Source organism: Rhinopithecus roxellana, chromosome 11, assembly GCF_007565055.1.
Source record: "Rhinopithecus roxellana isolate Shanxi Qingling chromosome 11, ASM756505v1, whole genome shotgun sequence".
Taxonomy (NCBI): Eukaryota; Metazoa; Chordata; class Mammalia; order Primates; family Cercopithecidae; genus Rhinopithecus; species Rhinopithecus roxellana.
In genome coordinates, this window is record NC_044559.1 from 50,867,969 (window position 1) to 50,895,672 (window position 27,704).

Sequence of the window (27,704 nt, forward strand, 5' to 3'; positions counted from 1 at the left end):
AAAGAGAAAAGTGCAAGCAGAGGAAATGCCAGATGCTTATAAAACCATCAGATCTCGTGAGAACTCACTCGCTATCACGAGAACAGCATGCGAGAAACCACCTTCACGATTCAATCACCTCCAGGTCCCTCCCAGGACGTGAGGGGATTATGGGAATTACAATTCAAGGTGAGATTTGGGTGGGGACACAGCCAAACCATATCAGTCAGCAAGACGGTCAGAGGTGGTGAGCAAAGCACTCTGAGGGGCAGTACGCAGTATGGCTGCTGTTTCCAGGAGATGATATAATCTCCCAGCAGGGCAAGACCAGAGGTGTGACAGGTCAGAAGTGAGCCTGGCTGTGTCTGACTGCAGCTAGTGAGAGCACTGCCCACAGCACCTGCCTTCAGTGACACTCAGCCCACAAGGTCCTGGAAGGGCTGAGACAATGCCTCCTGGTTGAGGTAGGAGAATGAGAATGAGCCCTTGTCCCTGTCCAGGACCCTCCTTTTGCAGAGAGTGGAGGCCAAGGGAGCTGGGGTTCCCCTCCTGAAGCCAGCACCATAGGTAGCTCCATCCCCCTCTCTGCCTGGGAAGCGGGGATGAAGGGAGGGGACTTGACCATGGGAAGCGCATCCCAGTGCGTGGATGGATTCTGAAGTTTCATAATGAAAATGTAAGCCAGGCTCCAACTTAACATTTGTCTAAATAACAGACTAAAAATCAAGCTAAGGAAGATACATCTAGATGACTCCTAAGCCATTATAACGAAACTAATAGCTGTACATTATGTGCTGATGGGAAATAACACAATTTCAACCCAATGGTGAGCACCACTCTCCATCGTTCAATGTTACCTGTTTCTTGCAGGGTACCAAGCGTTAAAGCGGGCTCCATCCCAGCTACTGCTGCTCTGCCTGGTGCCCTTGGTCTGGATCCCATGACCTCTGGCTCTCTGAAGTCTAGACTCTTTTTCTGAAGCCCAAAAACCTCATATTGAAGCAGAAATGATAAAGGGTTTCCCTTTCTATAGTTACTTTTTCATATAATTCTTCTTTCCCTTGATAGGTGAGGAAAACTTGAGAACATCAAAATGTACACGCTAGATTATGATGAAGCCAAAATCAGGCGGAAGGAAAGAGAGTGGCAGCAGGCAGGGCAGGAGGAAGAGAGAAGTGGGAAAGGAGTGGGGAGGGGGAAAGGATGGAGAGAGAAAAGAGGAGGAGGGGGAGAAGGAATGGTAGAAAGAGTGGGGAGAGAGGGAAAGAGGAGAGACGGCAGAAGAGAGAGGCCAGCACAGAAACTGCGACCTGCGGCGCCCAATAGATGGTTCTGGGTTGAAGGTGGAAGGATGGGTTTTCCCAAGGCCACAGCCAGCCCTGAGGGTGGCGAGGTTGGGCAGAGAAACGGCCAGAATCAGATCTGTGGCCGCTCTTCCAAGCACATCTGTGCATATTGCTGCTAAGGACATCAGGGCCTGGCTTCAGCAATCTCTGTGCTGCTAAAGTCACAGGTGGTCCTCGGAGGGGTCGTGTCGTCCTCATGCCTTCTGCGCTTCAACTCCTGTTCTGACGTCGGGTCTCCTTGGCCAGGGATGAGCTCCTCACTCTCCAAAGTGGAAAATATCCTGCAAAGTGTGAGCTCCACTGCCACAGCGACTTCTGCCTAATTCCATGGGGAGTGCCCCAACCGTAGTACCAGGCCTTCCTATGCCCGGCACGCACCCGAATGGGGCAGGAATCAGGGCCTTGTAGGGCAATGTCCAGCATGGGCTCCCCAGCCCCCAGGGCCCTCCCTGCTGCGCCCAGTGTCCCTGCAGCTGCTCCCACACCCCCACAAATATTCTCTGTGTTATCCTTACAACTTTTCTATAAATGTAAAAGTATTCCAAGATGGAAAGTCTTTTAAAGATAAGGATGTGTGAATGAGCTTATGCAGCCTGACTGTGGGATGGTGGTGGCTTGCTTTCCACTGCTTTTCCTAGATCAACGTGTCTCTAAGTTGTCAGGACATACACCTTCGGTCTGGTGACACCTTCAGCCTCCCCCCCACCCCTGCCACCCCCACACACACGATGCCCAATGTCCTTGCTGGGCCAGCCCACTCTTCCACGTAACCTAAAGTGTACGAGTATACATGCACACACACACAGGTACACACACACAGGTACATACACAGTTGTGTACACACACACAGATACACACAGGTGTGCACTCACACAGGTACACAAAGGTGTGCACACACACAGGTGTGCACACAGGTACACACAGTTGTGCACACACACAGGTGTGCACACACACAAAGTACCCATACACATGGATCGTCTCTTGACCTCCCGGTGACTGCAGAGTGGGGACTCCTGTAGACTCAGCATCTTGGACATGAGGGAGCTGTGTTTTCTTGGGTCCCTGATAAACGCATTCAGTTTCCCCATGTTCCCAAATATCTAGCTGATGTTGTGAAAGTTCAGGGGCCTCTAAGAAAATAACTTGCAATTATTACCCTCACCTGAGGAATGGAGGGGAAGGTTGTCTGCTGATAGAGGTTGCATTAGGTTACAGAAGTTAAAATGGCAGATTATATCAACTTAAAATAGCCCCGAACCAATTTCGGCTAAGTCATCATAAATTTTGCAGAAAACCAAAGGAGCAAGTATAGGCAATAAAAAGTCTTGCTGCTCAGTGTAAACTCAGTTTCTACTTACGAGTATTCTAGCCCAAGGTATTACTTCTCATAGCTGCCCCTGATTAAATAAAGACTTTTTTTTAGCATTCCAGATTTTTCTTTGAAAGCTGTTCTCTCGATAAAGAATGATTGTGTTTACATACAGTGACATTTGTGTTGGTCCTTAAACTGAACAGATGTCTGATAGTATTAAGAAAAAGTAAATATTGGCACGTTCTGGTTTCTGCAGAAACAGAAGACACTGAATTAAAAGCCATATAGTACATACCCCAGGAAAAGACTCGAGCTCGTGAAGCCCTCAGCCTCTCTGTCTCCTCCAGTCAATCCATCTTGGCTCTTTCTGGAAAAAAAAATTCAGGAATGTATGCAAAAATATTTTTCTTGGCCAACAGAAGGTGATGGAAGCCCCTCCTCTTCCTCCCTCTCCTCCACAGAGAGGGCCAGAGTCCAGCTCTCAGGTCACAGGCTCACTGGGAGGCTGGAAGGAAATGTCTTAGATTTGGGGTGTCAGCATCAGGGCGAGCAGCCCAGGTAGGCAAGATTGGAGTCATGGCAGAGAAAATGAATTTGTTCTCTGCTCACATACCCAGATCATGAAGAAAGGGACGAAAGAAGAGAGAGAGGAAATGGAGGCAAATTAATAATAAAAGACTCACTGAATAGATGGGGGTGAAAAATCCACTTTGGTGAGGGTCTTTGGCGTTTTCTGTCTAGGTCTGGTCTGTAGCGACATCAACAGCTTCAAAAAGGACCATGCTCAGAATTGCACGTCAGCTAAAGGGGAGGTGGGAGATTGCCACAGCTGGAGCAAGGCCACGCCCGGCTCCATCATCCTCTTCTCCCTGGTGGCCTCCCACAGTCAGAGGGGAGGTCTCTGCTTCTCCTTTCTTGGGATTCCTGGGCAGCTCATCAGCCACCGTCCTCACCTCAAGTCTCACTGCACAGCCACTGTGGCTGCCGGCTCCGCCCTGGGCCCTCATCAGCCACCGTCCTCACCTCAAGTCTCGCTCCACAGCCACTGTGGCTGCCGGCTCCGCCCTGGGCCCTCAGAACTTCCACACCGTGGGGCTGTGACCCAGGACCCTCGAGGCCGCTGGCCCTGCCACCCATGGACACCTGAGCCACAGGGCCATTGACCCAGGTTCCCAGGACCCTCAGGACTGTGCCTGAATGCCAGACACCAGGGGTGATGGGACAGGCTGTTTCTGCCTGGCAACACCAGAGACCAACAGAGCTGCCCTTCCCTGGGTGTCTTCCCTGGCACCCACAAGAGCATGGGGAGGGAGCAGAGGGCCACAGTCTCCCATCCGCAGTGCCACAACCCAAAAATCGAATACTTTTTAAAATTATGGCCAAAAACTCATTTGGTGGCAAATCCTGTTCTGATCTGATGTGGAGCCATTTGCAATCTTTATTTATTCCTCTTATTGTGAATATTCATGCATTTCTCAGCAGAAATATTAATGCATGTGCTTATGAGATGCTGTCTGGATTCTACTGGAGGTGTTGTGTAATTTACAGACCCTGCAGCTTTGTGCTCTTCCCCACCTGGGCTGGGCACTCTGAGACATTCACCATCGTGCAAGGCAAAGCCTCCATAGAGGCCTGACGGATGGTTAATCTTTCTTATGTAAGCTGCGCATAAGCAATGCAAAAAGTTGCCTTATATTTTCTAGTAAGAGGATATTTTTTCAAAGTTAACCCAAGATGAAGGCTGCACAGTGTACAGCATTTCAGGACCAAAAATATGACTGCATTTTAGAGGAAAAAAAGATCTTTGCAAGATTGAAGGGTTCTTGGATGGATTTTGCAACCCACTGTAAACCCCTGATTGGCCTCATGGGCTCCCACTATTTGCATACCTCACCCGTTACATGGAAAATGCAGGGTCTTTGGTGGCAAGGAGCAAACTGTGTATAATTAATTGAGGCCTTTCAGAGGAGCAAAGGACCAGGCAGTAGAGAAACAGCGCAAGGGAAGGTGATTGATAATGTGTTTCCAGCAGCTTAACTTCACGAACAAATTTGCAAGCAAAAAAATTATTGGATTATGTAAAACCAACCTACAGCTCAAATCCTGGTTACCAGCCTTTATCCTTGGTACACATAAACCACAGTTTCCACACATTTTCAACATTACTTGCTTGACTTACAGCTTTCAATTTGACACAAGGTTTTCCTCACACACACACACATTTTCTTTATGAAAAAAGAAGAATGCCAAACAATGGGCAGACCCCAATACACCAGAGGAAGGCGAGAGGCAGAGTCAGGAGAGACCTCATTACTCCAACGGTTCGAGAAGTCCTGGATGCTACGCTTGGAGGTTTGGTGGTGATGGCCGGAGCACATTCAATTCAAAATGCCTGGCAGTAAAATTCATAACCTGTTTTTGATGAAAAGATGCATCTTTTCAGAAAATCTACCTCTCCATCAGGAGATGTGTAGCAGGTCAGACAAGCCTAAACACACCCACACTGGCTGGACAGGAAACCCCACACCCGATGCAGTGAGCTTTGAGGCCCGGCGCGTGCATTCTGAGCACCTGCCCAGCAGAAACCAACCCCCTCCCAGAGTGTGGGGAGCTCAGTGCCATGGGAGATGTTTGCCCTCGCCCTTGTGCTCACTATTTTTTTTTTTTTTTTTTTTTTTGGCTCTTATTCCATCTCTTGATGGTCCAGGTGGACTTGTATCAGTTTGGGGCATACAGAAGCTTTAACTTAGCATTTTTAATGGGCTCATTGAAACTTGGATTTAAGTGAAACGCCATATAACAAAACCCATTTTACCACAAGCTATTTGATGTAAACAAGAGTTTAAGTTCCTACAGCATATTTCTGATCTTAAAAAGCAGTAAATTCAACTTAAAAACCCAAACACTTCTGATATTATGCACTGAAGCTGACTGTGATGGCTCATGCTTATGGGAAGCCACGGTGGGAGCATCACTTGAGGCCAGGAGTTCAAGACTAGTCTCTGAGCAACACAGTAACACCAAACCCAGTCGAGAGTGAACATATTTTCCTATCTCCTTGATGACAACAGCTCGGCGGTGATTCTGCTGAAATGCTTTCGAAAATGTGTTAAGCCAACAAACTCCCCTTGCCCTTCCTGTCTGCACTGGCTTTACCCACAGAGACCTCCCCGTTCTTGTGTGGTCTGCTCTGTTTACTTGGCTGCCTCCTGGAGGACCTGTGAGCAGCCCAACACAGCTGCCTTCTCTGAGATGACAGCGGGCACTGGGCTCTGACCGCAGGCAGCAGGGGGCATCCCAGGCACTACAGCAGCTAGAGAGCATTCACTCAGACAAGAGAGTGTAGGACCCATGCAGCACACAGGGAGGAGGCTGGCTCTGCAGAAGCCCAGGTGTGGGACAGGAGAGGTGGGGGCTGCATTTGGAGAAAAAGACTGCACTGCTGTGTGGAGAGCGCCTCATACATAGAGAGCTGCACAAGTGTGCTTTGTGCACATGGAAATTGGGAGCCATGGGAGGCGTTAGAGTAGAGGAGTGCCCAGACCCGATGTGCACTAGCATCCTTAATCTGCTTTCTTGCAGCTTGCTTACTGAATTTGGTTGGAGAAGGGGATAAGAATGGAAGTTTCTGGAACAGCACTAGTGAAGTATAATGGGAGTCTAAGTGGGGAGTATTGGCAAGGAGAGAAATGGAACCTGGATGGGCTCAGTCAGGCGACCTTTGCCCCTTCCCCAGTGCCTGCACAGGGGAGTTCTGCACCTTTGAATATGGAGCACCCTCAAGTCTCAGGGGGATGCGTAGGAGCTGCCCATAATGAACTCAGGACAAAAGGCTGTACCTGTGGGTTCAGAGCCTGCCAGGGAACGGCAAGCGCACAGTGGAGAATGGCCATCGGACCCCCAGATCTCCCAGCTTCCCACCCCTCAGGCCAGGCCCCTGGAGGAACTGCGTGGGTTGGGGCTGGGGAGTCCCCCTAGTACTCCAATGTGTTGCTGACCCTGCTGCCAGGACGTCCCTGCTGCCTTGAAGCCAACATCTGCTATGGTCTGAGTGTTTGTGTTGCTCCCAAATTTGTGTTGAAACTTAATCCTCAATGCAAGAGTATAGAGAGGTAAGGTCTTTAGCAGGTGATTAGGCTCCGCCCTCATACATGGGATTGGGGCCTGTATAAAAGGGCTTGAGGGAGTGAGTTCATCTCTTTTTTTGTCCTTCCCTATGATGAGGACACAACAACAAGGCGCCATCTTGGAAGCTGAAATCAGCGCTTTCCAAACCCTGAATCTGCACCTTGACTGAGACTTCACAGCTTCCAGAACTGTGGGAAGTAAACTTCCAGTATTTATGAGCTGCCCAGTCTAAAGTACTTTGTTATAGAAGCACACGTGGACTAAGACGATATCTTTCATCACTTTACCCCACAGGGTCCCCCACACTGGCTGAGTCTAAATTCCTTATTGACCCAGCTGGATGGAAATTTAGAGGAAACAAAGTAATTCCAAGAAGACAAGGCTGGGCGCGGTGGCTCACGCCTATAATCCCAGCACTGTGGGAGGCCAAGGTGGGTGGATTGCCTGAGCTCAGGAGTTTGAGATCAGGCTGGGTGACATGGTGAAACCCCGTATCTACTAAAAACACAGAAAAATAGCCAGGTGTGGTGGTGGGCGCCTATAATCTCAGCTACCTGGGAGGCTGAGGCACGAGAATTGCTTAAACCCAGGAGGTGGAGGTTACAGTGAACCGAGATTGTGTCACTGCACTCCAGCCTAGGGGACAGAATGAGACTCTGTCTCAAAAAAAAAAAAAAAAAAGACAAATTACGATGTTTCTTTAGGGTCTCCACATCACACAACCCCAAAAGTACCATTCACACAGATTGGGTATGGTGCAGTGCCTGTTCTGTGCAATTGTCCTGGACAGCCTTCACTCACACACATTCATAAGACTATGGGAATTGGCATAACTCTGAGTTTTCAGACATAATTGCCTTATTTCATGAATATATTATAGGAGATATACAAGAAATTAAATACACAAATCCTCTCCTGATGCAAATGCTTAACTCAGGTGATACAGCACCTTCTATGCTTGCCTTTGAAAAATCTTGTGGTTTAAAAAAAAATCTTGTTAAAAGATATTTGGAGCCATTTAAACGTTCTAAGTTAGATGTTATGGCCACCAGGCAAAGCTGAGGGGCAAGCACACCATAGCCGTCTTGCCCCTCAGACCTGGAAGGATCCTGTGTTAACTGTGTCCTTACCACTCCAGCCATCGTCATTTCAAGACTTGCGTATTTTGAAGGCATGTGTGTTCTACTTTCTTTTTCATGTTTCGAAAGAAACCTCTGCAGATGTCATCCTCTGCTGGATTTACTTAACAAAGCCATCATCCAGAAAACAGATAAACACAACCGTACCACAGCTCCCTTACCCAGGCCAAGGGTGTGCTCACCCCACGGACTCCAGATGAAAAGCTCTTGCCTTCAGAAGCAATGTTTATTTTCAGTCTCAGCACAGCAGCCCACAATGGGAGGCTTTCAACTCTCTGCTCCACCTGCTCTAACGAGATCTGATTTTTAAATGTTGATGTGGGATGAAAATTGCCAATGGTATAACTTGGTTACAAAAGCCAGGGTGCATTCTATTGACTGCAATTGCTTAAAGGGAAAATCAACTCTACCACTGTTTGTAACCTTGCTATGGTCGGCATGTGGAAGGGGGCTTTGGAGAAAGACATTTTTTCTCTTTCCTTTCTCTGATGCATTCAGAATCCTTGTGGAGTGCCTCCCACATGCCCTCCTCTGGCTCTCCCAGGCAGGGAGAGTGTAAACCTCTCCCCCAGTTCCTGGAGTGGAGAGGGGCAAAGCCTGAAGGTCCACAAGCCAGCATAGCTGGAGTCCAGCTGGGGTCCTAGTGGGCAGGGGGTTCAGGCTAGAGAGGGGTCCCATTCAGCAAGGGATCCCAGCCAGCAAGGTATCTCGGCCAGTGGGGACTCCTGACCTCACCTTCAGGCTGAGAGGGGCCTGGGTGCTCAGAGAACCCCCAGGTGGCCCCTGCCTGCTCTGGGGGGCATGTGGTATGACTGGTTCCCACATGGATCTGCAAAGAGAAGGAGAATTCCATTCTCTGAAAGGCTAGCCAACGTTTCCAAAGCTTCAAGCTAATAGATGGATGGCCAGGACTTCCAATCCTATGAGTTCTGCCTGGATTCTGGGTGATCCTAGGAAAGCCTTTTCACCTCTTCATGTCTCTACCCTGACCACCTGCATGGAGCAAAATGTCATGATTCACACAAAGAAGGCACCGGCAGCCGGTCCCAGCTCAGCCATCCCTACGTCACACCTGGGAGCCCTGTGCCGCGCCCCCTCTTTGTCTTTGGGTATTTCCAGGCCCACTTGGTCCTCGGGGAGTTCTGGGATCAGCTCCTGCAGGACATTGAGGTTTGATGGCTGCATAGTCAGGCTTCCAGAGGCACAGGCCGAGCCAGTGCAGGAGGGGTGGCCGCCGTGGACCACCGACTCACAAGGGTCTTGCCCTCAGCCTGGCAGGGTCTCCAGCCCCTCCCTGACACACAGTTTTCCATCAGCTCTTCATCACACGCCCTCTCTCAGCAGGTGCTTTCTTGTGCCCAGCATTTCCTTAGGTCCACCAGCATCCCATCTTGTCCTCCATGGGATCCCCAAGGAGGATGGTGCCTGTGCAACAGTAACTGTCCCTGAAGTCCGACTGAGCAAACAGGACAGGGATTTGCTTACAGCCTCAGCCACACCCGTCGGATTCCCCAGGGCCTCATGCCCCAGCCCTGAAGGAGGCGGTCCTATCTCTGATCAGACGCCCTCTTGTTAGTCTCCAGTGGACTTCATTTCCTTTACATAATGAATCCTGGAGCCCCAAACATGAGGCCAACAAAGTTCTGTGTTTTGAGTAAAGGTTACACACTGGAAGCACAGAGGTTTCTTTGATTGTTAGATTTTTAAAACACTGAGATTTGAACATTTTTAAACATGGCCATGATAACTATCATCTCATAGTCATGAGTGTGACTTCTCAAAGGATTTCCTAATTCCAGAGGCTTCAGTGCCCATCAGAAGGTGAGCCCAGGGCACCGGGGCACAGACGTTTCCTCTAAAGGAGAGAAGGACAACCCCAGAGTGTGGCCCGAGCCGGGGTCTCCGCTCCTCAGAACCCCCCACCAGGCTGGCAGCAGCCCGATGCCTGCTCCCTTTCCCCGGTCCACGACAGCAGTCTCTGGGGGAGACCAGGAAATCTGGTGGTTTAAAGAGATCTTGGGCGATTCTGATGGGCGGCCAGGGTTTAGAGCCGCAGACTGCAGCGAAAGACGGCTCCCTCCACTCCCAGGAGAATCGGACCGGGCTGCGGAAGCTGGGAAGAAGCAAGAGAAGGCAGAGGTGAGGGGTCAACTCCGAAGGTCTTGGGTCCTGCTCCAAGTCCAAATTCTTGGAGGTGGCAGGGCAGGGGTGGCAGAAGAGCTGGGTCATGTCGAGGGCCGGCCCTGCCCGTCTCAGGTGCCAGTCTGGGGCACAGCTAGCTCCTTGGAGAGGCTCCTAGAGTAACAAGGCACAGGGGAGACTGGCTTAAAACCAGCTGAGAAAGGAATGGTGTTTGCAGCCGCCGCCCCCCCCAGGCCAGCGCCGCCTCTGGCTCGCGAGCTGCAGCCGAAGGAGGAGCGGGGTAAGTGAGCGGCTCCCGGCGTCCCTGCGCGCACAAAGCCGACGCCCGGAAACGCACCGGGGCGCACCCGGGAAGCCACAGGCCAAAAGCCGCCCGCAAGGGTGCGCCCTCTACTGGGGGGCGAGGACGCCGCGTCGTCACCGGCCGGGCCCTGCGGCGCTCCGGGGGCTTAGACCTTGTCAGAAGTCTGCATTGACCCGCAAACTTCCCTCCAGCCTCTGCTGCGAGAAATTGCTCAGGACTGGAAAACAGATCTGCGCTTCCAGAGCGCAGCCATCGGTGCTTTGCAGGAGGCAAGTGAGGCCTATCCGGTTGACCTTTTCCAAGACACCAACCTGTGTGCTATCCATGCCAAACGTGTAACAATGATGCCAGAAGACATCCAGCTGGCACGCCGCATACGTGGAGAACGTGCTTAAGAGTCACTATGATGGGAAGCATTTCATTCTCAAAAAAAAAAAAAATTCTCTTCTTCCTGTTATTGGTAGTTCTGAAAGTTAGATATATTTTTTTCCATGGAGTCAAAAGGTACCCAAGTATATGATTGCGAGTGGAAAAATAGGGGACAGAGATCAGGTATTGGCAGTTTTTCCATTTTCATTTGTGTGTGAATTTCTAATATAAATGCGGAGACGTAAAGCATTAATGCAAGTTAAAATGTTTCAGTGAACAAGTTTCAGTGGTTCAACTTTATAATAATTATAAATAAATCTGTTACATTTTTCTGGACAATGCCAGCATTTGGATTTTTTTAAAACAAGTAAATTTCTTTCTTTTTTTTTTTTTTTTTTTTTTTTTGAGACGGAGTCTCGCTCTGTCGCCCAGGCTGGACTGCAGTGTCCGGATCTCAGCTCACTGCGAGCTCCGCCTCCCGGGTTTACGCCATTCTCCTGCCTCAGCCTCCCGAGTAGCTGGGACTACAGGCGCCCGCCACCTCGCCCGGCTAGTTTTTTGTATTTTTTAGTAGAGACGGGGTTTCACCGTGTTAGCCAGGATGGTCTCGATCTCCTGACCTCGTGATCCGCCCGTCTCGGCCTCCCAAAGTGCTGGGATGACAGGCTTGAGCCACCGCGCCCGGCTAAAACAAGTAAATTTCTTATTGATGGCAACTAAATGATGTTTGTAGCATTTTTATCATACGGTAGACTCCATCCATTTACTACACTTTTCTGGGTTCCCTACATGTAAGTGCATGTTTTCGATCTTGTCTGTATTCTGTGTTGCTCCTTTCAGTTTGCTATTAAAATACATCAAACAAAAAACAAAAACAAAAACAAAAACAAACAAACAAACAAAAACCGCGGAGAAAGGTTTCCAGGCAGAAAGACGGAGTTAGAAAAGTCTCCATTTCCAATTTTCCACGGCCCTGGTGGAAGCGACTCAGGAATTCCTGCTCCTGAGAGCTGGCCACTGTAGGAAGCAGGAAGAGAGGCTGCCGGGCAGGGGGTTGAAGCTGGGGTGGACGGGGCAGCTGTGACTAAGCCAGGGGCATGGGCAGCATTGGCAAGAGCAGAGAGGAGATGAGTGTGTGGAAGAGGGATCCACTGGGGCCCCACCGAGGCTACGAAACCACCTGAAGTTTGGCCAGCTGCACACAGATGCACACCCCAGCACAGAGGGGAGGCGGGGTCTCACCTGTGGGCCCTAAAACAGGGCCGATTCCGACTCCAGAGGTCAGGCGGGTGCTCTCCTACCAAGCTCCCAAGAGGAGCTAAGGGGGCCAGGGCGGAAACGGGGAGCTCTGGCCCTGAGAGGCGAGCTGGCAGCATCAGGAGCCTGGGCGTCAGGAAGGTACCTGGAGGTGATTTCTGCGAGGAATGTTGACACAGGCATTTGGGGCCACAGGGCTCAGACAGCAATCTCTGGTTCTTACCAATCCTCCATAACAATTTCAAGAACTGTTTTTTGTAAAAAGTTTAGTTTACTATGTTCATTTAATAGTCAAAGTCCCCAGCTGGGTGGGGTGGCTCGTGCCTGTAATCACAGCACTTTGGGAGGCCGAGGCAGGCAGATCACTTGAGGTCAGGCGTTCAAGAGCAGCCTGGCCAACATGGTGAAATCCCGTCTCTGACAAAAATATAAAAATTAGCTGGACATGGTGGCACATGCCTGTAGCCCCAGCTTCTTGGGAGGCTGAGGCAGGAGAATCGCCTGAGACTCAGAGGCAGAGGTTGCAGGGAGCTGAGATCATGCCACTGCACTCCAGCCTGGGCAACAGAGTGAGACTCGTCTCAAAAAAAAAAAAAAAAAATTGTCAAAGTTCCCAAACAAGACTGGTGCAGCAGTTTTGGCAAAGTGCTCCCTGTAGGTCCTTGGCCATCCTGGACCCTGGAGCCTGATGTTCTTCCCAGCACTGGTCCTCTCATTTCCATTTTGCTCAGGGAAGCTCAGCTCAACCCTGTGGTCTTTGATGGTGACTCTGCCTTGAGGGAAAGGAGCAGTGTGGTGAAAGGCCTCCCATGGTGTCCAACCACTGCCTGTTTTGTGGGTGGACTTGTCCTTCACTACCCCTGAGGCTCCTGAGTAGGGTGATGTCCACCTTGCCTCCTGCCTGCCCCTTCTGCCTCAGGAAGACTCACTGCAGGGCTCAGCCAAGCATGGCAATGTCACAGACAAGCAACGCCCTAGTGAGTGGGGAGGCCAGAGCAGCACTGCATGGTCTGCAACGCAGGAACACAGAAGGCAACTCCCTCCAGAATCAGAAGGCTCCTAGGTGATTCCTTTTCCAGGCTGGCAACACTCTGTGGACGGCCTCCTACGTTTTGCAGGAACTTTAGCACAAGGAGTAGCTGGAGAGAATTATTTATTTCATTTTTCCTGAAAATATGCTGCCTTTTGACATGAGCCCCAAATACCTGCTTGTATACTAAAAAGAATTAATTTAGTTAAGATTTCTCCTACAGCGCTGTGGTACTACCAAGTAAAAATAAATTATTCTGTAAATCGGGTCAACAAGGAAGCGCCTGGATCCTCGTTTTCTTGAGTGGGAAGGGGTCCTTCTCCAAGACTCGCAGTGGGCAGTGGCCTCCTCCTTCCAGATGTGTTGGGGGCTGGTTCCCTCTCCGTCCTCCCGTGGGGATCTCCAAGGAATGCTGGTGACTTCGAAGGGGAATCCCGCAGCCAATGCTGTGCACCAGAAGGTCTCAGCATCCCCCTTGTGGCCTCCTGCCCTCGGGGATTCTGTGGGTGGGTCCCTCCCCACCGTGCCTGATGGCTGAGCTCACACACCTGCCGTGGGGCTCAGGCTGTTTTCCAGGCTCGAACCATGGCCAGTGCATCCCTGGGCTGGCCTTATCTGAGGGTGACCCTGCTGGAAGGGTGACTCCTTTTCCTCTCCCCTTTGGCTTCTTTCGGCTCCTTTAAATGTTTCCTCCCAGCAAGGAGTGCACAGAAGCAGCCTGCAGGAACTCGCGTGCACAGTGTGTGGCTGCAGATGAAGTGGGGTGCTTGCACATGTGCCTGCAGAGTTCCTCGGGCTTTCAGGCACTGGCAGATCAGAGAGGACTTGGGAAGTGATGTATTATTTACAACTGCGGCTCCCCTGCAAGCCTGGGGAATCTTCCGAGAGTGATGGCAGATCCTAGATGTTTTCCAGGGAGCCTCTGGGGGAGCCGGCGCAGCCTCTGGGCAGATGCTGCAGCACTATAGCCAGGAGGTCCCAGAGTGGTGCTGATCCCAGAGTTGGGCTGACTTGCCCCTGGCTCTGGGAAATAGGACAACGTACGCCCCACTGGTGAGCAGACAGACCCTCCACGTCAGCTCTGCAGCGTCTCTCACACCGAGACAGCTCATGGGGCCTAATCCCAATTAGCCCTGCAGACAGCATAAGCTTTGCATGAAGCAGGGAGAAAAAAGTAACTTAAAAAAGGACATTTTCAGTATTTCTGCAATTTCTCTAGACTGGCAGAAGTTGTGCAAACTTAATAGAAAATGAAGATGTATGAGGATGATGGCTTTATGATTAGGAGGAGTGAGATAGAGTGGATCAGCGAGCACCCCGGAGAATCACAGGTGTGTGGCATTTGTGACTTTCATTGTCATTTCACTTATTGAAAATGACTTTGATAAAAATCCCTGACCCAGGAAAGTATACATCAGTGGCCCACAATTCAAATATTCATTTCAACCTCTGTGGTCTCCTTTCCCTAATGTGACACTAGAGTTCATCTTTTGGGGACCAGATCTCTGCTAAGATTTCCCACACTTTTCCTGACCCTACCTGAATCAGAGCTAGACCGTACAGATTGGGCAACTGACTCTGAACAAGATTTTTAAGTCCTGAGGGAACCATGTGCCCAGGCAGTCTGGCCTACAGCAGGATTCAGGGACGGATGTTGCAGAAGTCAGCTTTTTCCCTGTGAACTCCCACGGCACAACTGTCAAACACGAAGAGCACTGGCTTTGGTTTTCCTGCTCGAATGGCTGTTTTTCTGACGTTATGTCAGCACCACTGTATGACAAATCAGCTTCACGTCACAGGTAAGACAAACCACAAGGTGTTTGCCTCCTCCAATCTTTTAAGCAATTAAGTGGGGAAACTAGTCTGCTGAAGACACTTTTAAAACAACATTTCACCAAGCACAATGATTCTGTAGAACCATTCATTTTCTTAAGTAATGACCGTTGTTACTCACTAGCTGATTCTGTTTGCCTTAGAGAGGCCACAGCCTTGGTAGATGGTCCAGCTGAGAGGGTCTCAGATGGGGTACTGCCTTCATGAACCCCACATTGATGGGGTAGACAGACCCTCCGGGCTTCAGACCCCAGTGGACACGTCCATTCCTCCATGGGAGGGAACCAGCGGGGGCTTAGAGAAACTCAGATGTCACAAGGGCCCCAAATGGAGAATCAAGTCCCCAAAGTCCTGGCTTCTGGGATAAGAGCCCTGCTCAGCCGAGGGCCAGAGCCCAGGAGAGGGAGACACCAGCCTCTCTGGTGGCAGATAGGGGCTCTGCCCCCAACTTTTCACATCCTCTTAAGCCAGGTTCTAGGCTTTTATTCCTTGCCCTGATGTTGCTAAGTCCTCCTGGAATATTTTAAGTGTTTTAGCCTGAAGCTGGGGACATTTTATCAGCCCCTTTCAGAGTCTCAAAATAAAATGTTAAAAACTGGGGATAAAAGAGCATCCATGGAGGACAGGAGCTCCCTCTGTTTGGTTGGAAACACAGAGCGAATGTGCATCTTTGGGCCAGGGGTCCCCGGGACCAGCAGCTTCCTGACTATTTCTCTCATTCAGACCCGGCTCTGCTACACTCCCAGTGCTCATGGTCTGGGGGACCCGTTGGATCTCCAGAGGCTCCCTCCGTGTCCTGTTCTGACCCCCAGGTAGCCTCTCCCGCACACTCTCATCCAAGGAGTGCCACAGCAAGGCGAGGTGCATTTGTCTGTAGGTGCTTCACATGGACACAGCTGCAGGGGGGCGGTGACAGGTGGCAGTGGGGGTTCACCAAAGGGCAAAGGCAGAGGGTGAGTAGTCAGCTCCCCACTTAGTCTCCTCGTTCCAACAGGGGCCACTTCTAGCCGGAGAGGCTCCGCAGCCTGCCTGACTGCTCCTTGCCACGACCCACTCTCCTCCCCACACTGCCTGCTGAGGTGCCACAACTGCACACCCATACCTGTCCTCGGCTGCCCCTGACCACCACACCCCGAGAGACCCTGGGGTTCCTTCTGCACAGGGAAGGACAGTCAGGGTGCAGGGCACATGCAGGATAGTTGTCTGCCAAGGGCTCAGATGCTCCGTGCCCTTCGGGTCTAAAGGGAGCCCTGAGCCCCCTTCTGGATGCTTCTGGGGCTTCTGGATGGGGACAAACCTGACTGGGGCCCCGCGCCCTGACGACGGTGCCTTCTACACATGATGTTTACGTCAGTGCCGAGAGTGAGTGGGGCAGGGATTGCACTCTGTCTATGGAGACCAGAAGTGGAGGAATAAGCCAGATGTTCCGATGGCCCAGAAGACAGTGCTTATCAGAAGGCACAGGCTTGTTCCTCTGCAGGAACTTGGCTCAAAACTGAACCCATGACCCTTGTTTCTGAGCCCTTCCCTAAGGGCCCACCCCCCTCCACCCTCGGCAGATGGCTCAAGTCAGCTCCTCCCCCTGCTGTAAAGCAGCCCCAGCATCCCCAAACCCAGAGGCTCAGAAGGCTAATGTTTTGCTTGCTCAAAAGGAGGCGTGCTTCATCAAGGGACTTTGGGAGTCAGCTCGCCACTCCAGGGTGAGAGCTGGCCCTGCCTTCCCACCTGCCAAGCCCCTGCCCCTGAGTCGGTGACCCCACCCCCCAGGCCAGGGCCCATCTGGTGCAGGGGTGGTGGCCTCCTGCATTGGAGGGGCCACAGACATTAGTCTCTGAGCAGATGCTGAAGCATACACGAGCCCTCCCACAAATTCCTTGATAATGCTGCGCCCAGGCGACGGAGTGGGCAGCATCCTGAGACCGTTTACATCGAGGCCATCCTCAGCAGGGCGGCAAACATCCTTCCCCCATCTTCAGCAGGGCCGGCAGCTGGCTTCCCTGCTGCTGGCTCACCATGGACTCAGTGCATGGCTGCCCATGCAGGGATGGCTGACCCCGACTGCCCTGCCCTGATTCCTGATGGGTAGACAGACCCTCTGGACCACAGGACCCATGAATACGTCTACACTCCTCTGTGGGGAGGGCCACAGCAGGTCACAGGGTGGACAGCGTCCTTCTCAAAGGCCTTGTTTTCCTGGGCACCCGAGACTTTCTGAAGCCCTCTCGGCCATAGATGAGACCCCACTTACACTGTAGACAGCCCAGGCTAGACTGTGGCAGTGTGGGGTAGGAGGGCCATGGCTTCACTGATGATCACCGTCAGAAATCCTGGCAAGTTGGGGCTGGAAGAGATCTAAGTGATACCATAGCATGTTTTATGGATAGGGACTTAAGGAGACCAGAGAAGGAAGGGACAGCCCCAGGGTCACACAGCAAGCTCCTCCTTTTAAACCTGGAAGAGCAAAGTGATGAAATGCATCCGGGCTCAATTTCTCTGCTTTGAATTGTGCAGAAGCTCTTGGCTTTCAGGATCACTCTCTCACTTCCTAGCCTGGCAGATGCTCCTCCCACATCCTTGCTCTGGCCCTGCCCTCTGCTCCTCACTCGGTTCTCAGCTGCCCTCTCCTCCCTGGCCATCCCCACTGAGCCCCTGCCCCTGCTGCCTGGCTGTCCCTGCTGGCTGCCTAACTATCGGGAGAACCCACCGCCGATATTTAACGTGGGTTCTTTTCTATTTCCCAAGTGTCTCAGCTGGGTTGAGAAATAAAGGGAAAGAGCACAAGAGAGAGAAATTTAAAGCTGAGTGTCCAGCGGAGACATCACATATTGGCAGGATCTGTGATGTTGCCCGAGCCATAAAACCAGCAAGGTTTTATTGGCGATTTTCAAAAGGGGAGGGAGTGCACGCATAGGGTGTGGGTCACAGAGATTACATACTTCACAAGGTAATAGAATATCACAAAGCAAGTGGAGTCAGGGCAAGATCACAGAACCACCGGATGAGGTGAAATTAGAATTGCTAATGAAGTTTCGGGCACGCATTGTCATCGATAACATCTTATCAGGAAGCAGGGTTTGAGAGCAGATAACCTGTCTGACCACAATTTATTAGGTGGGAATTTTCCCGTCCTAGTAAGCCTAGGAGCACTATAGGAGACCATGGCTTATTTCATCCCATGGGCTTCAACTGGATGCCTTAAAAAGGGGCCATCCATAGGCCTACCTTCAGGGCGCATTCTCTTTCTCAGGGATGTTCCTTGCTGAGAAAAAGAATTCGGTGATATTTCTCCTATTTGCTTATGAAAGAGAAGGAATATAGCTCTGTTCCCTCCGGCTCACCGGCGACCAGTTCAAAGTTACCTCTCTTGTTCCCGAACATCGCTGTTATCCTGTTCTCTTTTAAAGATGCCCAGATTTCATATTCAAACACACACGCTCTACAAACAATTTGTGCAGTTGACACAATCACAGGATCCTGAGGTGACATTCATCCTCCTCAGTTTACAAAGAAGATGACGGGATTAAGAGATAAGTAAAGACAGGCATAGGAAATCACAAGGATATTCATTGGGGAAGTGATAAGTGTCCATGAAATCTTCACAATTGATGTTCAGAGATTACAGTAAAGACAAGTGTAAGAAATTATAAAAGTGTTAATTTGGGAAACTAATAAATGTCCATGAAATCTTCACAATTTATGTTCTTCTGCCGCGGCTTCAGCTGGTCCCTCCGTTCGGGCTTCCTGACTTCCCGCAACACCTAACCCTCCCTGGATCCAGAGTCACTCGGGCACCCTTTCTCCAGGAGGCCAGGAGTCCTCCCTGACCTCCCCCTGCTCTCCCTGGATGGGGCTCAGGCCCCACCTGTGCTCACCTGTGCCACCGCCTCCTTGGGACGAGCCAGCGTGCTCCGTGACCTCCTCTGCCTCCCTAGTCCGACAGGGATTTCTCAGGGCTTGTCTAATGTAAACAGCAGGCAGGACTGACCTGCTCATGGCAGGTACTCACTGTTTGTTGAATGAATGGACGGGTGGGCAGATGTAGGCTTTTCCAGCACCCTCGGGTCTCTGCAGCCCTGCCACCAGCAGCACTTCTCTGGGTCACTTTTGATAAATGCGCATGTCTGCTCCATAGCAGGCTCTTGGTGACGCCTCCACGTGCCTCTTTGCTCACCACGTCAGCTCCATTTGCTGGATTTGTCCCGTTCTCCCTGACCTGGGCCCATGTAGGGTAGTTCTGGTTGGTTGCCTTTGGGGTGGGGGAGCCTAGTGACACGTTCTGGCCAACAAATCAGGAGTGGGGGTGAGGAGAGTCCCTTCTGGCACGGAGACCCTGCCACAGCTCCCACCCGGGGCAGTTCACTTCACGACAGTGGCCTTCCACCCGCCGAGTCCAGGAGGGGGCCACAGAGCGAAGGCCCTGGGTCACCCCATGTGGCCTATGATGGACAAGGAGTGAGGGGGGTGTGCACACGGAGTGAAGGGGATGTGTGCACAGAGTGAGGGGGATGTGCGCACGGAGTGAGGGGTGTGTGTGCACAGAGTGAGGGGGATGTGCGCACGGAGTGAGGGGGACGTGCGCACGGAGTGAGGGGGATGTGAGCCTCCATTGCTAGAAGCCCCCAGGATCTGAGGAGCAGCTGTTCCAGCAGCAGAAGCTGGCCCGTTCCGTCACAGTTTCCATCCAGACTCCGCCTTTGCTAGAGTTGAGGCCCAGGAACAATTCTCTTGTCTCTGGAGAAAACCCTTCCATCAACTCTGGAAGGACGTGGAGGTGTCAGAGGCAGGCTCTCTGGCTTTGGGGGTCGGGTGGAGAAAATGATTTGGGATAAGTGAAGGCACATTGCAGGAGGTGGCTATCAGCTCACTGGAAGTTGAAGAACTGCTGCAAAGTAATCTATCATTGATATCTGCCAAAAGACTGCAGACAGAGTTTTAGGAATCTTAGGAGGGAGCAGCAAACTGTTGATCATAGGTTGTTGTAAAACTGTCTCTCAGGCCTCACTTTTCTGGGTAAACTTTGGCAGAGTTTAAGGACGCAGCAGATCGTATGAAAGCCGCCTGGGATTGGCTTATTAACCCCCAAGTTCCAGTTGTGGATGGACCATTTACTGTCTGAGAATGTGGGCAGGTCGTTGAAGTTTCTCGAGCGCTGCTTGCTCTGATCTGTGCAATGGTGGAGCCTAAGCTTGTCCACCTGGGGCCACAGAGGCCAAGAGCGTCTCCTCTTCTTCATGTTCTCTCTGTTTCTTCTCATTCTCTTCCTTCGAGGTGAGGTGAAGAAAGTGCAGCTGGGGGCCAGACAGACCACCCTCAGAGCCACCTCCTTCTCTAGTCAGGTGAGGTGAGTTGGGACGAGTGATTTCCCACCTCTAGTGTCAGCTTTCCCACCTGTCACAGTGACCGTCACAGAGCAACCATCCTCCCAGTTTCCGTGAGGCTCCGGCTGAGCTAAGACGCTCTGAGCTGCTCCCAGTGTGTTCCGAGGCTCTGAAGGAGACCTGAGTCTATCCCTCCTGACGCATGAAGCAGCCGTGGGGGATGCTGGGCTGTGAGGACGCAGCCTGCAGGCCGCCCCGGGGCCGGTATCTAGCCAAGGGTGATGCGTAGCAGAAAGTGTGAGTTCGTCATATTAAAGAGCCTCCCATCGTCCCAGGTTTTGTTTTCAGAACAAAGGTGCACTGGGGTCTGTTGGGGAAGTCCCAGAATTTGCCCTTCTAAGCAGACCACTCCGGGTGTGACTCTGAAGTGGGTAAGTGCCATTCTCAGTCCTCTGCAGAGTTCGGGGCCTCCCCGCTGCCCCGCACTGACAGGGCAGGTCAGACGTGTCATTTCAGGAAGTGCATTTCCCAGAAAGCCTGACTCTGAGGTGCAGCCAGCTTCCTCGTGTTTTCACACCAACTTTTTGTTGTTCTTCCTCCGTGTGAAGTCGTTCTTAGTTCTGCCAATCTGAGAGATGAAAAGGATGGTATTGCAGGGGGTTTATGTTGCATTTCTCTCATTCTCTTTTGTTTAGTTAGGTTTGTTGCAGGATGCTTTACACACAGCAGAGTTTGCTTGTTAGTGGACAGTTCGATGAGATTTTGCAGATGCATAAGCCACGAACACCTGGATCACAGCAAATCTTTCCCCTCACCCCCATCCCCAGGAATCCCTCTGCTTCCCATCTGTGGTCAGCTCCTCCTCTCACCTCGTTCCTGCAAACTGTGACTTGTTTCCTATTCACGTCCTTCCATAGAAATGGGATCATGTAGCATGTAATCTTTGAGTCTGGCTTCCTTCATTTGGTAAAATGTATTTGAGATTCACCCATGTTGTTGGCTGTATCAATGGGTCATTCCTGTTTCTCAATACGTAGGAATGAACCCCACCCTGTTTATCCATAACAGTCGTATTGTTTCCAGTTTGGGATCATTATGAATAAAGATGCTATCAATATTCATGTACAAGTATTTTTTGAAGATAATTTCTTTTTCTTTTAGGTAAATACCTAGAAGTGGAATTTCTGGCTCACATGGGAAGAATACGGTTAACTTTATAAGAACCTGTTCTTCTTTTAAATTCCAGCATTTATGCAAACTTTCAAAATTAGACACAAATTTCTGTATGATCAATAAGGTAATTTATTTCTAAAATGTTGAATGTTGGGAGGACTGATACAGCGTTGGTGGTCGTTCAGGCCCCCCTGGGAAGCCGGACTGCCTGCCCTCTGCAGTCTCCCTGAGACCCACTCTGCCTCCTGGCCAGCACTCATCCGCCTTCTCATCCACGCTGCCCACTCTCCGCCTCTCTTCCTTGCACTTGGCATATCATGATGCTTCCAGTAAGTTCTAAGTGATTGAGGTTACAGAGGGCTGTATCTTTCATTGGTTAGCCAGGATCTAGCTCAGAGTAGACCCTTAAATATCGTATTGAATAAACGTACCTCTTAGTTATCTTCATTACAGACATTGTATCAGCCGCTGCATCTTCTTTGCTTTCTACAACCAATGGAATAGTCAAAAACCCATTAATTGGTATTGCCTTATTGACATATAACTCCCATATCACACAATTCACCCATTAAAGCACACGATTTAGAGTACAGTGCATTTTTTTTCATATATTCACAGCATTGTGCAACTAGCATCACAATCTGATTTTAGAACATTGCATCACCCAAGAAGAAACACAGGCACTTTGATGTTCCCCACCTGAACCTGCACTCTCGACAACCATCCTTCTACTTTCTGTCCCAAAAGATTGGCCTATAATAGATATTTTATAGAGAGCGTCAGAAATCTGTGTTCTTTTGTGACTGATTTCTTTTTTTTTTTTTTTTTCCCTGAGTCGGAGTTTCGCTCCTGTTGCCCAGGCTGGAGTGCAATGGCTCGATCTCGGCTCACCGCAACCTCCACCTCCCGGGTTCAAGCAATTCTCCTGCCTTAGCCTCCTGAGTAGCTGGGATTACAGGCACCCGCCACCACACCTGGCTCACTTTGTACTTTTAGTAGAGGCAGAATTTCTCCATGTTGGTCAAACTCCTGACCTCAGGTGATCCGCCCGCCTTGGCCTCCCAAAGTGCTGGGATTACAGGCGTGAACCACCGTACCCGGTCGTGATGGATTTCTTCCACTCAGCATCACATCTTCAGGTTCATCCAGGTTGCTGCGTGTGTCAGTACTTTCTTCTTTTTAATTGCATAATAATATTCCATTATTTAGAGATGTCACCTTTTATTTATCTGTTCATCATCGGATGACCATTTTGGCTGTTTCCACTTTCTAGGCTATTATGAATAACGCTGTGAAATCTTCACAATTGATGTTCAGAGATTACAGTAAAGACAGTGTAAGAAATTACAAAGTGCTGGGATTACAGGCATGAGCCCCAGTGCCTGGCCTAACATTTTTCATTTTTACTTAGTCTACTTTATTTTTTTTAGTCTCTTGTGATTTTAGTGTCATATCTAAGAAAATTTTGCCTAACCCAAGGCAAACTTTGTATGAGTTGCTAGATTCAGTTTGCAATGTATGTTGTTGAGGGTTTTTGAGGGATTATTCCTAACAGATGTTATGTGGTAGCTTCCTTTCTTATTGAAGTCTTTGCTTTTCGTGTAGAGTAATACTGGCCTCACAGAATGTGGCAGTACATGGTTCTCTCACCTAAAATTTGGGAAGAGTTGATGAAGAATTGGTGTTAATTCTTTAAATGTTTGGTGGAATTTCCCAGGAAAACCACATGGGACTTGGTTTATTTTCATGGGGTATTTTCCCTTTATTTTTTTTACATCTATTCGGATTTCTTATTTACTGTTAATTCAGTTTTGGTATTTTCTTTCTAGGAGTTTTTCTGTGTCATCAAAGTTATCTAACGTGTCAAAATACAATTGTTCATAGCATTGCCTTAGAATTCTTTCCATTTCTGTAAGGTTTATAGTGGTATCTGCTGTTTCATTCTTTAGTTTATTGAGTCTTTTTTTCTTAGTGTAATAAAAAATTTTCCAACATTGCTGATATTCCCAGAGAGCCAAGTTTGTTTTTGTTAGTTTTCTCTGTTTTTCTATCCTCTGTTTTACTTATTTCCACTCTAATCTCTATTGCATCTGCACTTCTGCTTGCTTTAGGTTTTGTGCACCCACCATCTTCCTATTTCTTAATATGGAAGCTTAGGTGAGAACCTTTTTTTTTTTTTTTTGCAAAAATAGGAGTTGACAGTAAGTTTTCTCTACGCACTGCTTTAGTGGCATCTCACAAGTGCTGACTTGTTGCGCTTTGACGCTTACTCACCTCAAAATGTTTTCTAATTTCTCTTGTGGTTTCTGCATTGACCCACTGGTTGTTTAGAAGTGTGTGGCTCAGTTTCCACACATTTTTAAATTTACACATTTCCTTCAGTTGTTAAGCTTTAGTTTTACTCCATTGCAGTTGGAAAAACATTTTGTAGAATTTTATTTCTTATGAATTTTTGAGGCTTATTTCACTTCCTAGCATATGCTCTATCCTGGAGAATTTTCCATGTGGGCTTGGAAAGAATGTGCATTTTGCTGGTGGTGGGTGGAGTGCTCTTTAGATGCGTGCTAGAGGGAGTTGTTCAAGCCTTCTGCATCCTGTTGCTCTTCTGCTCAGCTGCATCCATTCTGGGAAAGTTGGATATTGAAGTCTCCACTTAATATGGTTGAATTGAGTATGAATTGAGCACCTCTCCCGTCAGTGCTGTCCGTTTGTGCTGCAGCATTTTGGAACTTGTTTGGCACATGCATGTCCACATCCCTCCTTCCGTTTAGCAATACATTTGTTTTAAAATCCGTTTTGTCTGATATTAGCATAGCCAATTCAGTTCTCTTAGGGTTGCAATTTGCAAGTAATTACTTTTACTTTTAATGGATTTATATCTTTGAATTTAAGTGTTTTTCCTACCTTGTAGACAGAATATAGTTGGATTGTGTTGTTTCTTGGTTTGATCTAGTTTGACAATCTTCGCCCTTTGAATGCACTGATTAATCCCGTCACCACGTTATTATTGACATAATTGGATTTATGCCTATTTTACTTTTTATACTGTTTCCTATTTTTTGTATTGCTTTGATTATTCTTTACTGCTTTCTTTTGTATTATGTGAATATTCTCTAGAGTAGTGTTTTAATCATTTTCATTAGTTTTCACTCTATTTTATGTGTTATTCTCTTAATAAGGTTCTTAGTTAACAGTTTTCCTTTCAGGGCTTTGAACATGTTGTACTACTGACTTCCGGCTGCCCTTGTTCCTCACGAGGAGTCATCTGTTCATCTCACTGGGGTTCCCTTGTACGTGCTGAGTCATTTTTCTCTCGATCTTTCCAACAGTTTCTCTTCTCTCCGTCAACATTTTGAGTAAGATGTGTCGAGATGTGGATATGTTTGTTTGTCCTACCGAATATTCTCTGAGCTCCTTAGATGTGTAGACGAGAGAGTTTTTAAAAAAATCAAATTTGGGAAGTCTTGAGCCATTATTTTTATTTATTTATTTATTTATTTTATTTGAGATGGAATCTCACTCTGTCCCCCAGGCTGGAGTGCAGTGGTGTGATCTCGGCTCGCTGCAACCTCCGCCTCCCGGGTTCAAGCAATTCTTGCACCTCAGCCTTCCAAGTAGCTGGGATTACTGATGCCCACCACCACGCCGGCTAACTTTTTGTATTTTTAGTAGAGATGGTTTCACCATGTTGGCCAGGCTGGTCTCCAATTCCTGACCTCAGATAATCCGCCTGCCTCAGCCTTCCAAAGTTCTAGAATTACAGGCGTGAGCCACCGCACCCAGCCTGAGCCATTATTTCTTTGAGTATTTTTTATTCCTTTCTCTTCTCACTTTCTTCTGATGTGCCTTAGTACACTAAATGGTATCCCACATTTCCCTGAGGTTTTGTTTATTTTTCTTTATTACTGTTTCTCTCCATTCTTCCAGTTACACAATCTTTATCCATCCACCTTGAAGCTTTCTGGTGTTTTCTTCTGCTAGCTCAAATCCACTACTGAGTCCCTTTAGTGACATTTTTTATTTTGGATATGGTATTTTTCTACACATATTTACTTTTGTCTCTTTATCATTATTGTATATGTAATGAGACATCTACATTATGCCTTCTGGATTTCTTTAAACATTGCTCCTTTTAGTTCTTTCAACTTACTTTTAGTAGCTGCTTGACATTTGTGCTATTTCTAAACACTCTGGAAGGTCATTTTAATTGCCTGGTTTTGTTTTATTTCTTTTTCCCTGTGTATGTGTCACACTTTCCTATTTCTTTGTATGCCTCTTGTTTTTTATATTATAGAAAACTGGGCATTAAAAAATATATACCTGTGTTAGCAACCTAGGGCTTGTTATTTTGTTGTTGACTTGTTGACTTTATTTTTCTTTAATGACTTGACAGAATCAGCTCAGTGAAGTCTCCTTCCACAGCAGTGCGCAGCCCCTGCTGTCACTCCTTAGAGAGCCTGGCCATGGCCATGCCACCCTGACCTCCCTTCTCTGGGGATAACGGTGGTTCCAGCTGAGCTCTTGGTGACGTTCTCCTCCTCTGGCTCACTGGTTAGGCTTTTCGCTCTTTGGCCTGTGTTGGTTCCACAGCCAGCTGTTATCCTTTACCAATGTCTACCTGATTGCTTTATGGTTTCTGACAACATCCTGGGGCATAAATTACTCCACTATCTGATCCAATTAAAATCAGTCTCTTTGCTGGAGTTGTCTCTTGTCTCCTCTTTAAGACCTGCACTAACCCCAGCAGAGCTCTCCGTGACTGTCTCTTTCTGTGGCTCTCTGTTGGGCTTCTAGCTGGCTCACCATTTTGCTTGCTGCCATATGCAGCTACTGGCCTTCTCTCAATTGTTCCCACTAGACATGCCAGTGGCATTGACCTGGGCTGTGGATATGATATCCATTGAGGACATCATGAGAATCCCTGCTTTGTGTCACTGTATTCCAGGGTCTCAGGTAACCTGGAGTAAAAGAGAATTGGAGTAATGACACTGAACCTCTTTTTTGTATTTTAATCAGAAATCTTTCGGGGGGGTTAAGTTTATTTTTTCTTAATGCCAAATAGCCTACATTAGGTCTCTCTCTCTTTATAAAAGCCCCCATCCTGTTCCTTTGATAACTGACACCCATGGCTTAATTTTCTTGTTCCCTGATTAATACTGGTGACAGACTGCTTCAAAAATTAAAGCTGTGCACCAATATTTGTTTATGGAATGATACATTCATATTATATTTTTGTAATATGAGCCTCAAATTGGCACCTGATCCTATTTGAAATGAGTTTGCCCTTTGCTGTGCCTGGAAGAAGTCTCATGGCTCTCCCACGAGGCTGCCTTGGGGGATGTCCCCCTTTCTCCTGGCAGTGGTGGTCTCTCCAATGCTCACCAGAAGGTGAGCAGGTAAAGGTGCGGACCTTGTCTGATCCAGTCTCCATCCTCCTGTTCCCAGGATGGTACCTGACACATACCAGTCCCCACACTGTCGCTGTCAAGTGAATGAATGAGCTAATTAATTACCAGTAGCATGAACGTGGCAGCTTGATGTTGGTGAGACGACAAAGGGACTTCAGATTTCGTTTTGAGAATGGTAGAAATGTCAGTAACTTAGACAGATTAATTAGTGATATAGATTCTAAAACATCAGGAATTCCAAAGAATGTATTTCGGAAATGCTAAGCTTGAAAAGCTATCCCAAGTGGGCTGTCACGGTGGCCTGAGGGTGAGGACTGCACTATGATGAGGAAGACAGAACTTGGAGGTAAGGCTGATATATGGTCAATGGCTCATCATTAAGTTTCCCTGAAAACTCTCTTTCTTCCTGAGATGGGCTGGAGGCCAGGGAAGCATGGCATCGAGGAGGACAAATCTTCCTAAATTGTCAAAGGCTGAGTTTGTCTTCTTCAGTACCTATCCCCAAGCTCCTAGGGAGCTTTATTTCGAGAGGAGCCCTGGCACGAAAAGACCACAGAGGTCCCCTTGGGGTCTGTCCAGTGGGTGGCCCTCGGGGAAGAACCAACCACCCAATTGCAGACAGTGCAGATGCTGGGCCAGAATCCACATGGAAAACGCAGCACCAGCTCCCTGAACAGGATTTGTATGAGCACTGAGCTACTTGCAGGCACAGCAGGCCGGGTTGAGGAGAAAGACCGGCTCAGATCTATGGGACAACATGAAGTCACCTGTGCTGCCTGATCCCAGGCTCCCAGGACAGGCCCAGCCCAGGGAGGTTACCACGCATCCCTACCTTGCACACGTTGATCGTGGGACCTTGAGAGCTAGGCTCAGACTTCTAAGACACGATGCCTGAATCACACTCTGGGCACCACTGCCGTCCCCGTAGCTCCTTTTAGAGACCTGAAGAAAAGTAAGCAAATCTAT